Source organism: Podarcis liolepis, assembly GCF_965112155.1.
Source record: "Podarcis liolepis genome assembly, chromosome: 2".
NCBI classification, from domain to species: domain Eukaryota; kingdom Metazoa; phylum Chordata; class Lepidosauria; order Squamata; family Lacertidae; genus Podarcis; species Podarcis liolepis.
This window is the reverse complement of record NC_139555.1, coordinates 16,495,242-16,506,796: the sequence shown is the minus strand read 5'-3', so window position 1 is coordinate 16,506,796 and position 11,555 is coordinate 16,495,242. Positions and strand designations below refer to the sequence as shown.

General features: G+C 43.8%; 1 protein-coding gene and 1 long non-coding RNA gene across 9 annotated transcripts in view; one reads left to right on the top strand and one right to left on the bottom strand.

Annotated features, from left to right (window-relative positions):
* Positions 1-389: 389 nt before the first annotated feature.
* On the bottom strand, positions 390-7,223 carry LOC310700762. The gene is made up of 3 exons (XR_014522799.1): positions 7,091-7,223; positions 819-837; positions 390-641 (listed from the first exon to the last, which is right to left on the bottom strand). It is a non-coding gene; the product is annotated as an uncharacterized lncRNA (long non-coding RNA).
* Positions 7,224-8,098: 875 nt separating this feature from the next.
* The window catches only part of LIMA1 (LIM domain and actin binding 1), a 68,464-nt gene continuing 65,007 nt past the window's right edge, over positions 8,099-11,555 (top strand). For 4 of the 8 annotated variants that reach the window (XM_083489957.1, XM_083489954.1, XM_083489956.1 and 1 more), the window contains exon 1: positions 8,138-8,264. The gene's annotated coding sequence lies outside the window, so the exon portion shown is untranslated. Of the gene's footprint in view, positions 8,265-11,555 lie in introns of all 8 variants that reach the window. The other 4 variants (XM_083489965.1, XM_083489964.1, XM_083489963.1 and 1 more) reach the window with 3 other exon arrangements.

The following is an 11,555-nucleotide window of genomic DNA, read 5'->3' as shown; positions in this document are numbered from 1 at the left end:
TTCCACACCTCAAGACACACCTCCAAGGACTTCAGAGGAAGGGCAGAAAACTAAATGTACAAAAAAATAAGTTGTGCTCCTCTCCCTGAAGCTTCTTTTGCTCATTTAGTGTATTGATTATATATATATTTATCCTACCCAATGCCTAAGGCTCAGAGTGAATAACCACACATCTCCACAATTATGTGGGCGTTGGTAAGGTGGAGGGAATACCTATGGGAAGCCTATAAGGAAGACCTGAGTGAAGCATCACTCTCCCTACTTGTGATCCCCAGCAAAATAACACCGCCTTATTCTTAGGTGAACAACTATGGACATCCAGGATGTCTATAAAATATAAATTTTATTAACTATTTACAAAATGAGGATGCATGCCAGGCTATAGACCGGTGACTTGGCATGAAAGAACAAACACTTCCCCAAAGTTACCTAGAGTGCAGGAAACCTGTAGACCTGGAAGTTTATATCAGATGTCAGAGGATTGGCCTTCAGGTGCCACCCAACTCCCCAGATCAGAGAGAGTTCAGGGCTGCTGTGCAAGTGTCTAAGCTGGAATTGCTTGCTGTTCAGCACAACTGGTAGCTCAGGGAGTAGGGAACTGGGTCTCGATCCACAAGCACTTCATTTTCACCCTGCAACATCTGCCAGCATCAGTGGCGTAGCGTGGGGGGTGCAGGGGGGGCCGGCCACACCGGGCGCAACGTCTGGGGGTTAGGGTTAGGGGGCGCAAATCCACGGGTTAGGGGGCGCAAATCCACGGGTTAGGGGGCGCAAATTACTTGCCTTGCCCCGGGTGCTGACAACTCACGCTACGCCACTGGCCAGCATAGTTCGGTCCTGTGTTGTGGAGACAGATGAAGTGAAATCAATTTAATAAAAACGTGTATGAAAACATACATGTGTATTGGGCATAGGGAACGTTCTTTCATATGTGGTGGACATGTAAAACGGTAAAAGAGTATTGGGAAACGATCTATAATGAATTGAAAAAAATGTTTTAAAGTACTTTCCCCAAAAACCCCAGAGTCCTTTCTGTTGGGGATAATTAAGACTGAAATCCCCAGGTGTCAGAAAAGGTTATTTATGTATGCTACAACTGCGGCCCGTGTTTTGTTAGCCCCAAAATGGAAAACAACCGAGGTCCCAACCAAATAGGAATGACAACTTAAACTGACAGAATATACATAACTCACAGACTTAACATATAGAATAAGAGAACAAGAAGGACATAAGTTTTAAAAAGATTGGAAAATGGGAAATAATTGTGTACAGCTGAAAATGCTGGCAGCATTAAGATAAATTCAACAGTGTAAACAAGTTTTGATGGATGCAATAATGGAATGCTGATTGGTATAGTGTTTTTTTTAAATATGCAGGGATTTATGATATGCAAAATGAACCATGGAAGAGAAGAAGGGAAGTCACTGATATCCTAAGGATGTAAAATGAATATTTGAAATTGTAAGACAGAAAATTAATATAGTATAAAGAAAACTTTGGCATTGGAACAAATCAGTGCTGAAGCAAGTTAAGTGAAGAAATTATCGTCACTATAGTGATTAAGAACATAGAGGACTCCTGACAGCACTTAGCACATACATATACCTAAACATTCTGGTTTGTAATTATAATATTGCCTTTGGCTGCAGTCTATGAATGAGGTAACAGGGAATGCTTGCAATTAAGCTGCCCTAATAGCCTCACTGTAATGCAGACTGGTGTGTTTTGAAGCAGGAAAGATGGATAATGATAGAATATTATTGTACATAATGCTAACCTGGCCCTTGTATGCCAAGCCCTATTATTTTTGTACTTTGATGTTGGATTGTTGCATGACGGACAAGCCAGTTGAATTAAACCATTACAGATAATATAACCTCACTTTCTAGTTTACGAAGTTCCCTCCTGGGACAGTGCCAAGGGCTACCTACCATCTGCTGGAGATGTGTTTGGCTCCCATTGCATGAATTCTGGAGGAAAGCTTTTCCTATTTCCTCTGCTGAAAAGAGGCGGTGGAAGAAGATTGGAAGAAATTTAAAATTTATCTTAAGAAATATTATAAAATTAATGAGTGCTAAAATGTCGAGGTTATAGGAAAAAGGGGATTACAGCTGTAAAAGATAAGTAATAGAGAAGAACAAGAGAAAATTACATAATTTTAAGAGGGAGGATTTGCTGAAACAATTTTGGAAACAGGGATGCAGAAAGGGGAGGTATGGGGAAGTCAGAGAAGTAGGGTTAAGAAAAAAAGGGTCTGAAATTATACTTGTGTGTTTATGTCTTTATTTGTTTGTATTGTCTATGGTTTGTGTTTATATAAATGTTGAAAAACCAATAAAAATTTTATAAAAAAAAGAAGAAAGCTTTTCCTATTTCACCTGATATTTCACGACTTGGTCCCTGAATTTAAAAGCGCCAGTTTGATACAGAGACTGTGTCCAGACCTTGCCACACCTATATTTGCTTTTTTGCTGTTTCTTCCCATAAAGCAGAAGTCAGGTTCTTGGAAGTTAGGTAAATTCCAGTGTGATCACTGATCAAAGCAGGCCTCTCTCTGCTGGGTGGAGCTGATATATTGTTAATAGGTTTTTTAAAAAAAGTTTTTATTTTCCAAATACACAAGTAGGAAAAGAACACAATAAAGAACGAAAAAAATCACTTGGTGCATATGTTATAGACATTGTTTCTCAGACAGGAAGAGACTTTCTAGTTCTTTGACTGACGCCTACAAAATTTCAAATAGCTGTTTTTGGAAATGATAACAGGGCCCCTCCAGATATCCTTTTTATTCTGCATTATTTATTGTTCGTTGTTCTAGATGCTATGAGCGCAGTCCTAGTCTATACCCCATGTTCAATACAATTTGCACCTGGAAAAGTTCAGGGTCATACTGTGTCATTTCCAATCTGTACATATACTAACTATAGCTTCTGGCTGTAATCCTGTAACTTTTCATACCACAAATGTTCTTTTCCCGCTTTTGTCATGCTGTTGCCCCTCTGGAAACATCAATGTGATAGCATTGGGGAATCATCACAAATGGTGGAATGACGTGCGGATTTGTCCAGTATAAATGCCATTATTTCATGTTGCAGAATACACCCCCCCCAAAAAAAAACCAGTCTGGAGGGGGCATTCGATGATGTACAATAAGGCGGAGAAGGGCAAGAGAAACTATGGCCGCCTTGTCTTCTGATTCTGTGGTACAAAGATACAGACAGGATTTCTGAGCTGCATCATAAGCCATCCTGCTTGCACTGAATATACACACAGCATGAAAATGGCACCCAGCAAGGTCTGTTTACAAACTACTTATTTTGTGGTGAAATACACCTTTGAGCTCAGCACAGCCAGAAGGAAAGGTGTAACTGTGCCACTCAATTCTTTCCCCTTCATAACTCCAGCTACGATTATCAGCAATCATAGGTGGCTCACCAGCCACACCTCTTTCCCAGTTCCTTTGTCTCAATCACTAGAAGGCCTCTGTGGTACAGCAAACATGGCTCAGCGCATGAGAAACCTTGCTCCAGATTTTTAAAAATATTATCCCACCCAGAGCAGTTAATGAAACTGGCTGCCCACTGCCTGCATGGAAGGATCAGGGTGACTTTCACAACCTCTCTGTTTGGCCTTTGGGCAACTCTCCCATGGCCCCATTCTTGCATCTGGCAGCCTTGGCAAAATAAGGGTAACCTCTGAACCCCCGCAATTAACTATCCATTCATTACGAATGACAACTGAAGTGTTATGGGTGGAATTCACCAAAGGAGCCTCAGTCTCAGAAACTTGGAGAACTTCCACTTGCACAACGGGGCTTCGCCCCCTGAAATTGGGTCAGGAGGACCCCCAGATCAGGGTCGTCTTATCCATAGGGGTGCGGGACACTCGGGCGCCGGGCTCTCAGGGGCACCATGCCGAGAGTCCAGGGCCCGAGAGTTGAGTCCAGAGAAGAGCCCGCCCATCAGTCAGAGTGCTGTGGTGGGCTTTTCTGCTGCAGGCGGCTCTGTGCTGCAAGTTCGGGGGCGACCGAGCCAGCGAGACGCTGAGGTGGCTGGCCGGCTTGGCCCTCCTGTGCGCCTGGGATTGGGCAACCTGGGGGAGGGGGCATTGGACGGATCTTTGCACCCTGGCGCCACATATGCTTAAGACAGCCCTGTCCCAGATCAGCATACAGGGAAAGGAGAGGAGGGACCATGCATCGATTCTGAATTTCACCCATAATTTGCATGCAGGAGACTCAGGTTCAAAGAATGGCTCAACTATAAAGTTCTCTAAGTTTCTCAGGGAAGGCCTCATAACATTTCCCACAGAACTTGTGTGAGGATAAAAGAGCTGAGAATGATAGCTGTACTTCAAAATGCTATTTTCTGAAGATAAACAAAATACATTCAATTCCATGCCATCCTTTGTATATATATATTTAGACAGCATCTTAAAAAAGCAGAGACATCACCTTGCCAACAAAGGTCCATATAGTTAAAGCTATGCTTTTCCCAGTGGTGATGTATAGAAGTGAGAGCTGGACCATAAAGAAGGCTGATCACCGAAAAATTTATGCTTTTGAATTATGGTACTGGAGGAGACTCTTGAGAGTCCCATGGACTGCAAGAAGATCAAACTGATCCATTCTGAAGGAAATCAGCCCTGAGTGCTCACTGGAAGGACAGGTCCTGAAGCTGAGGCTCCAATACTTTGGCCACCTCATGAGAAGAGAAGACTCCCTGGAAAAAGACCCTGATGTTGGGGGAAATGGAGGGCACAAGGAGAAGGGGACGATAGAGAACGAGATGGTTGGATAGTGTTCTCGAAGCTACCAGCATGAGTTTGACCAAACTGCGGGAGGCAGTGGAAGACAGGAGTGCCTGGCGTGTTCTGGTCCATGGGGTCACGAAGAGTCGGACACGACTAAACGACAACAACATATATATGTTTATAGGAAAAAGGTTTCCAGTACTCACCATGAAGTTGTTGCAGTAAGTGCCACACTTTTAACCTTTGGGGGGAAATGTGCCTGTACTGCGTACCATTGAGTACCTGTGTGGGGGGGGGAGCACTGTTTATCATTCAAACTAATTCTCATTCCGTTATCTCAATGTGTTATTTCCTGGCGTTTTATACACTTTGCATTTACAATGAAGAAGAAGAAGAAGAGAAGAAGAGTTTGGATTTGATATCCCGCCTTTCACTCCCCTTCAGGAGTCTCAATGGCACGCATGTGAGCCACCTTTGTGCCACACTACCGTGTCTATGTATATTGTGGGTCCATAGTGTGGCAGAAGTAAAAGAACGCAATGGCACTTCTGATGTTGAAAGCACTGCACATACATGACTACAACAGTCCTTGCCTAGTAAGGTGACTCAATATCAGAATGCCTATATTACAAATGAGGTCAGTTTTATATTGCCTCTGGACAGCTACAGAATTTGTGGCAGAGGTGAGATCTGAACCAGCCGCACCAAGGGTAGTCAACATGGTGCCTTCCAGATGTTTTGGACACCCATCCAGCTCCCACCACCCTGATCATTGGCTTTGCTAGCTCAGGATGGGGGCAGTTGTAGTCCACCATATCTGGGGAGCTCTATGTGAGCCACCTTTGTGCCACACTACCGTGTCTATGTATATTGTGGGTCCATAGTGTGGCAGAAGTAAAAGAACGCAATGCTCTGAAATCTTAGCCTTACTGCATAAGGCACCAGGAATAATCAACCACAACTAGAGAACATTTATGGTGGTGATTTGTTTCCCAGTACAGTGGTACCTCAGGTTACATATGCTTCAGGTTACATACGCTTCAGGTTACAGACTCTGCTAACCCAGAAATAGTGCTTCAGGTTAAGAACTTTGCTTCAGGATGAGAACAGAAATTGTGCTCCAGCGGTGCAGCGGCAGCAGAGGCCCCATTAGCTAAAGTGGTGCTTCAGGTTAAGAACAGTTTCAGGTTAAGAATGGACCTCCGGAACGAATTAAGTACTTAACCCGAGGTACCACTGTAAATAATCTAACTGATGTTCCATTAAAACCAATAGCATCACTGCATTAAATTCACTAGACTTTAGGTGAGTGAATTGTGGCCTGTTTGATCAAAATGCATTGATTCTATGCTGCCTCATAAGGAATCATTTCTATGGGTGTGTTTGGTCTCTCCAGTCCTCCCATTATCTGTGGTCACCTCTTCTTGCATTCACATGGGACTTTGGCTTGAGAAACTTTCTCTGACTTGATAAAAGTTACCGTAATTTCTAGCAACACTTCACTATACTGGGAGTTCATTCCTTATACGAATTTGATATTTTAGTGGCATGATGAATAGAGCAATATGCCTTATACTGAATCAGACCATTGACCCATCTAGCTTAGAAGCGTCTGCCCCAGGGGTTGTAAACTTTTGGCCCTCCAGATGTTACTGAACTACAATTTCCATCATTCCTGGCCATTGGCCATGCTTGCTGAGGCTGATGGGAGTTGTAGTTCATTAACATCTAGAAGGCCAAATGTCTCCCACCCCTGGTCTACACTTATAAGCAGTGGCTTCCAGAAATAAGTCCTTTCCAACTTTACCTGGAGGGATGCCAAGGACTGAATTCGGGGTGTTTTGCATGCAAATAATATGCTCTGCCACTGAGCTATGACCCTTCTTTACTAGTGTATGAAAGTGCCAGGAAAAATGAGGGAACAGACATGTTACTGTAAGGGAAAACAGGTGCAGAGCAATCAAGGATGCAGCTAATTCCAGATGGATGAGGCAGAATATGTTTCTTGCCATAACACCAATGAAAGTGGTCAACAGCTCAGACACTGTGTATTGTTAGCAAGCTATGAGGAATGTAGAACTTCTGGTTCTACTGCTAGAAAGTTGTCTTTTCCCAGATACCCATATTACTATGTTTTCTTTAAGTTTCTCTTTTATATATTTAAAAATGTGGCTTCCCTCTCAGATACAGTTGCAGAGATACTTTCCACATTTCACCCAATAAATAAAAGGCAATGGTAATTGGAAGTCTTGCTCCATAAGAGAAATTAGTTTACGATAGTGTCTTGGATGTTACAATCAGCTTTCGTTGCATAAACAGTAGCATTTTAATTTTTTACCTCAGCCATGGATTCAGATCTGGAGTTCTGAATCTTTCCGTATCAGTTTCTTGTTCTTTGCACTTGACTGAAATAATTACAGTCAAGCTTGAGAGTTAGCAATTCTGGATAACCAATCTAGCAATCCTATACATGTTTGATTCTCCACCACTGATTTAAAAGATGTTGCCAGCCAGCCTTTAGGGAATTTGTAAAATCTCTAGATTGCACTGTGATTGTTACTGCATTTTTTAAGATGTAAAAGGCAAATGACATTTTACATCAAGATTTCAGCTTTTGCAAACCTCATGAATGACACAGCCATGCACCATAAAGCACAAAACAAATGGAAAAGACACCTCAAATATGTTTTCCTCTAAAATGTTGTGATTTTCTTTAAGCCGCAGAAAAAAACAGCTCTTTGCATTCCAGAAGCACCTTACCAGGCAGTTTAACTCAAGAAGACTTACAAATGAGTAAGAGACAGGCATATTGTACTGCTGAGGTGTTATTCCTAGTGTTTTACAGCATAATTCAATGGAGATCTACTTAGAAGGAAGTCCTATTGGGTTCAAGGGGATACTCCTAGGTAAGTACGTACAGGAAATAATTGTGCACAGCTGAAAACACTGGCAGTGTTAAGATAAATTCAACAGTGTAAAAAAGTTTTGATGGATGCAATAATGGAAAACCGATTGGTATAGATTTTGTAAAATATGCAGGGATTTATGATATGCAAAATGAACCATGGGAAAATGGTAAATCATTGATATATTAAGGGTGTAAAAGGAGCATTTGATTCGCTACTTTCGCTTGCGGAACGAAACGCCCATGCGCGCTCCTCGACCTTTCCCTTTGCGCTCGTGGCAACCGGGAGAAAAAAAAACAAAAAACGGGACAGATCGAGAGAGAGAGAGAGAGAGAGAGAGAGAGAGAGAGAGAGAGAGAGCCGCATCGGGGCGGAGCATGCGCAAAAGCGGCCTGGGTTGGAAGGCGAGGGGGCGTGGCTGAGGGGGCGGGCGCAGGCGGCTCGGATTCCAGAAGGGGGCGTGGCCACCCCTGCGCTCTTTTTTCCCGTCCGGCGTCCAAGGTGCGCCGCGGCTGCTGCTATAGCGAAAGCAACAGGTGCGCGTCGCGGCAAAGGAAGGAAGGAAGGTCCGGCTGGCGGGGAGCGGCCGTCGGAAGCTCGAGCGAGGTAGGTAGCGAAGGGTAGCCGAGGGCACCCCGCCGATCTCCCTGGCCGGGCGCTTAGTCGCTGGGATGCACCGGTCCAGCGGCGCCTACGATTTCTCCCCGTGGGGGTGGGCTCGCTTTTCTGCGGCGGGTGACCCTCCGATTCCCGAGTCGGCAGGTGCAACGGAAAAACCTTCACCATTGCCCCCTTCCCGGGGGGAGGACCCTTAATGATGATGATGATGATGATGATAATAATTCTATTATTTATACCCAGCACAACCCCCTCCCCGCTTTTCCCCAGGGGAACGACCCATAATAATAATAATTATTATTTTATTATTTATACCCAGCACAACCCCTTCCCCCACCTTTCCCCAGGGGGACGTCCCATAATAATAATAATAATAATAATAATAATTTCTATTTATACCCAGCATAGCCCCCTCCCCGCCTTTCCCCAGGGCGATAACCCTTAATAATAATGATAATAATAATTCTATTATTTATACCCTGCCCATCTGGCTGGGTTTCCTTTACACTCTGGGCAGCTTCTAGCAGAATATATATATATAAAAGCACACAATAGAACACTAGGAGTTAAAAACTTCTCCATACAGGGCTGCCTTCAGATGTCATCTGAAAATGGTGTCATTCTTTTATCTCCTTGACACCTGATGGGAGGGCGTTTGGCCATGGCAGAGAAGGCCCTCTGCCCTCTTTGAAATGTGTCGTGTTTCGAGGGGGGGTGGTGCCAGGGGAGCCCATGTCAATAAAATATTGGTTGGAGGCAGGTAAGCCCCACCCAGCATCATGGATTGCATGATGTACACTATTTGAATGGCAATCCCCACCAACGTTTTTTGGGGGGCAGCCCCCTCAAATATTTGATTGAGTGGATCTCAAAGGGATCTCAGTCCCTAGGAGTTGGATCCTATGCAGGGAGTGGATGTCAACATCACAATAAAAGGCGCATTTGGGTACTTTGGTTATAAAGCTTAAAATGGTAAAAAAGGGTTAAAATACTCTGGTATATGTTACTCATGGCTAGCCCAAGTATAGGATAGGCTACTGACTGTGGCTCCTCAGATGCTGCCAGCGTTTGGGTGGATTGTAATTTGACTAAACTGCAAGGGCTGGCAACCCTAATTTGCAGGCAGGTGCATTTTAATTTGTGTGTGTGTGTCTGGGGTGTTGGACATCATCTCCTGTTCCACCAGTAGGAACTGTGCACTTCTGCTGGGCCCGGAGGTGCTATGACTCCTGATCTCTAAAGTTCTTGCGCTGCATTTTCCTCAACGGGTCACTTGAGGGTGAAACTATCCAGTGTCTTATCGATTGCACAGTCCCCAGTGCTTGGTGGTTTGGTAAACTGGTCTGGAAGTGCAATGTGGTTTATCCTACTGGGCCAGCTATATGGGATCCTTGCTGGATCTGCTGGATCTATTTTGCAAGATTAACGGGTCCCTTCATAGTTTTCTCTTGCATCCGTGATAGCAAGTGAGAATTGCTGCTATTCTCCAGAGACTAGACCTGGTCCTGGAGATCTACTGTTCCTTGTATTTATCGAAAACATTTTTTTCACTGTACCTGTGGCCTTCCAGGTGTGCTGCCATTTCCCATTAGCCTCATTTAGTATGGCCAATGATGAAGGATGATGGGAGTTGTAGTCTAATAACATCTGGATGCCACAGGTGCCCTGTCCCTGACTTAGGTCTATTTATGTTGTGGCCGCTGTGTTGGGGTTTTGTTGAGCTTTTTGGCCCTTTTAGCTTGTTCAGGTGGTGGAGGTGAGCATATTGGATTTTGCAGGCTGCTTGTTGATTATAGAAAGCAGCTAAGCGCTTCTGTAGAGCATACTGGTACTTAAAAAAAGCCTGACAGTGAATACTTCACAGGTATTTCTCTCTCTCTAGGTCTAGCTCAGGGCTGTGTGCTTGTTGACATGGTGTTCTTATTCTGCACATTCAATGGTGCAGTGCTTGCTTTTGTTTTTGGTGAGCATAATCAAGTAATGGGTATGAATTTGCTGGATCAGTGTAGTACTCGTCTGTGTAGACGTTACAAAAAGGGAAGCTGGCAAAGTTCTGTGGTTTCTTTGGTAACTGGTTATTACCTGGGATTTGTCCTCATGTCTGTTTTCCTGCAGAAGGATCATGCCACACCTTCCTAATGAAGACTGTGGAAGCGATTGCAGATCACTGTGTATTCTCAGCTTAAATTGGGCTCTTTTAACCAAGGGGCCCTGGGACAAAGGACGGAAGAAAGACAACATAATCACATGCTTATAAATATGCCCAAAGCACCTGTGTGGTGGTTTGTTAAAGCTCTGGGTGTGCCTGGAAAGATTTGTCAAAGTTTGTCCCAAAAATCTCCTCCTGCCAGCTCGTGGCCTTGACTCACCTTTCTACCTGAGCATTGGAAATCTCTCCTGGGTTCATAGTGCAAATGAGGAAGTGGTTACTAATGCCCAGAGTGAAAATCTTCTTTAGAATCCAAGCTGGATATTCTTGACTCTTAACCTGCAAGAGAGAGAATATCTAGAGTGGCTCTCTTTGGTAGACAAGTGTTTAGGAACCTGTATCTGAAGTTAAACAGTTGCTCTATTGCATAAAGAGTGGATATCTCTCACTTTCCACTTTTGTTCTGTTAAAAGTGTATGCCATTTATTAGATTTTTTTTTTAGATCAGTTAATGGATTCCTTCAGTGGAGGGTCAGACTGTGCAGGGACAACCTATACTTGCAACAGTTTGGTTTTCGTACTAAACAGACCTCACGCGAAGCACTCGGGGGCAAGGTACATCATTTGCATTTCTCCCCTTGTTTAAAGTGTAGTGGGCAGAGGAAGGAAGCTTTGCAACTCATTATATTAACAAACCTTTGCTCTTGAGTGGGGTGGAGAGGGAAAGGAATGTGAAACCTGTAGTGTTTTTCTTCCCTTCTGTGCAGTGAGAAATATTTAGAGCACAGATGCAGAATTGAGGGATGTCACTTCATCTCCTTCCCAATTTTTCTCTGTTATCATGCATTGTGTGCATGCCCTGTCATAGCATTTCAATATTGAACCTGGCCTGGAGTATTGGATATGGATTAATTATGGGTTTCACTGTGGGTGACGTCTTCATAGCTACTGATATGGTTACCATCTTGGACTTGGGTAAGGTTGTCACCTTTGGTCAGGCAAAATACGGGACAGGTCCAGGGGATGGGGTGGGGGAATTATTTTGCCTGGTGCAGAAATAGATACCATAAATACTTTGCCTGGTGCAGAAATAGATACCATAAATACAATCAGAGAGCAATAATTCGAGC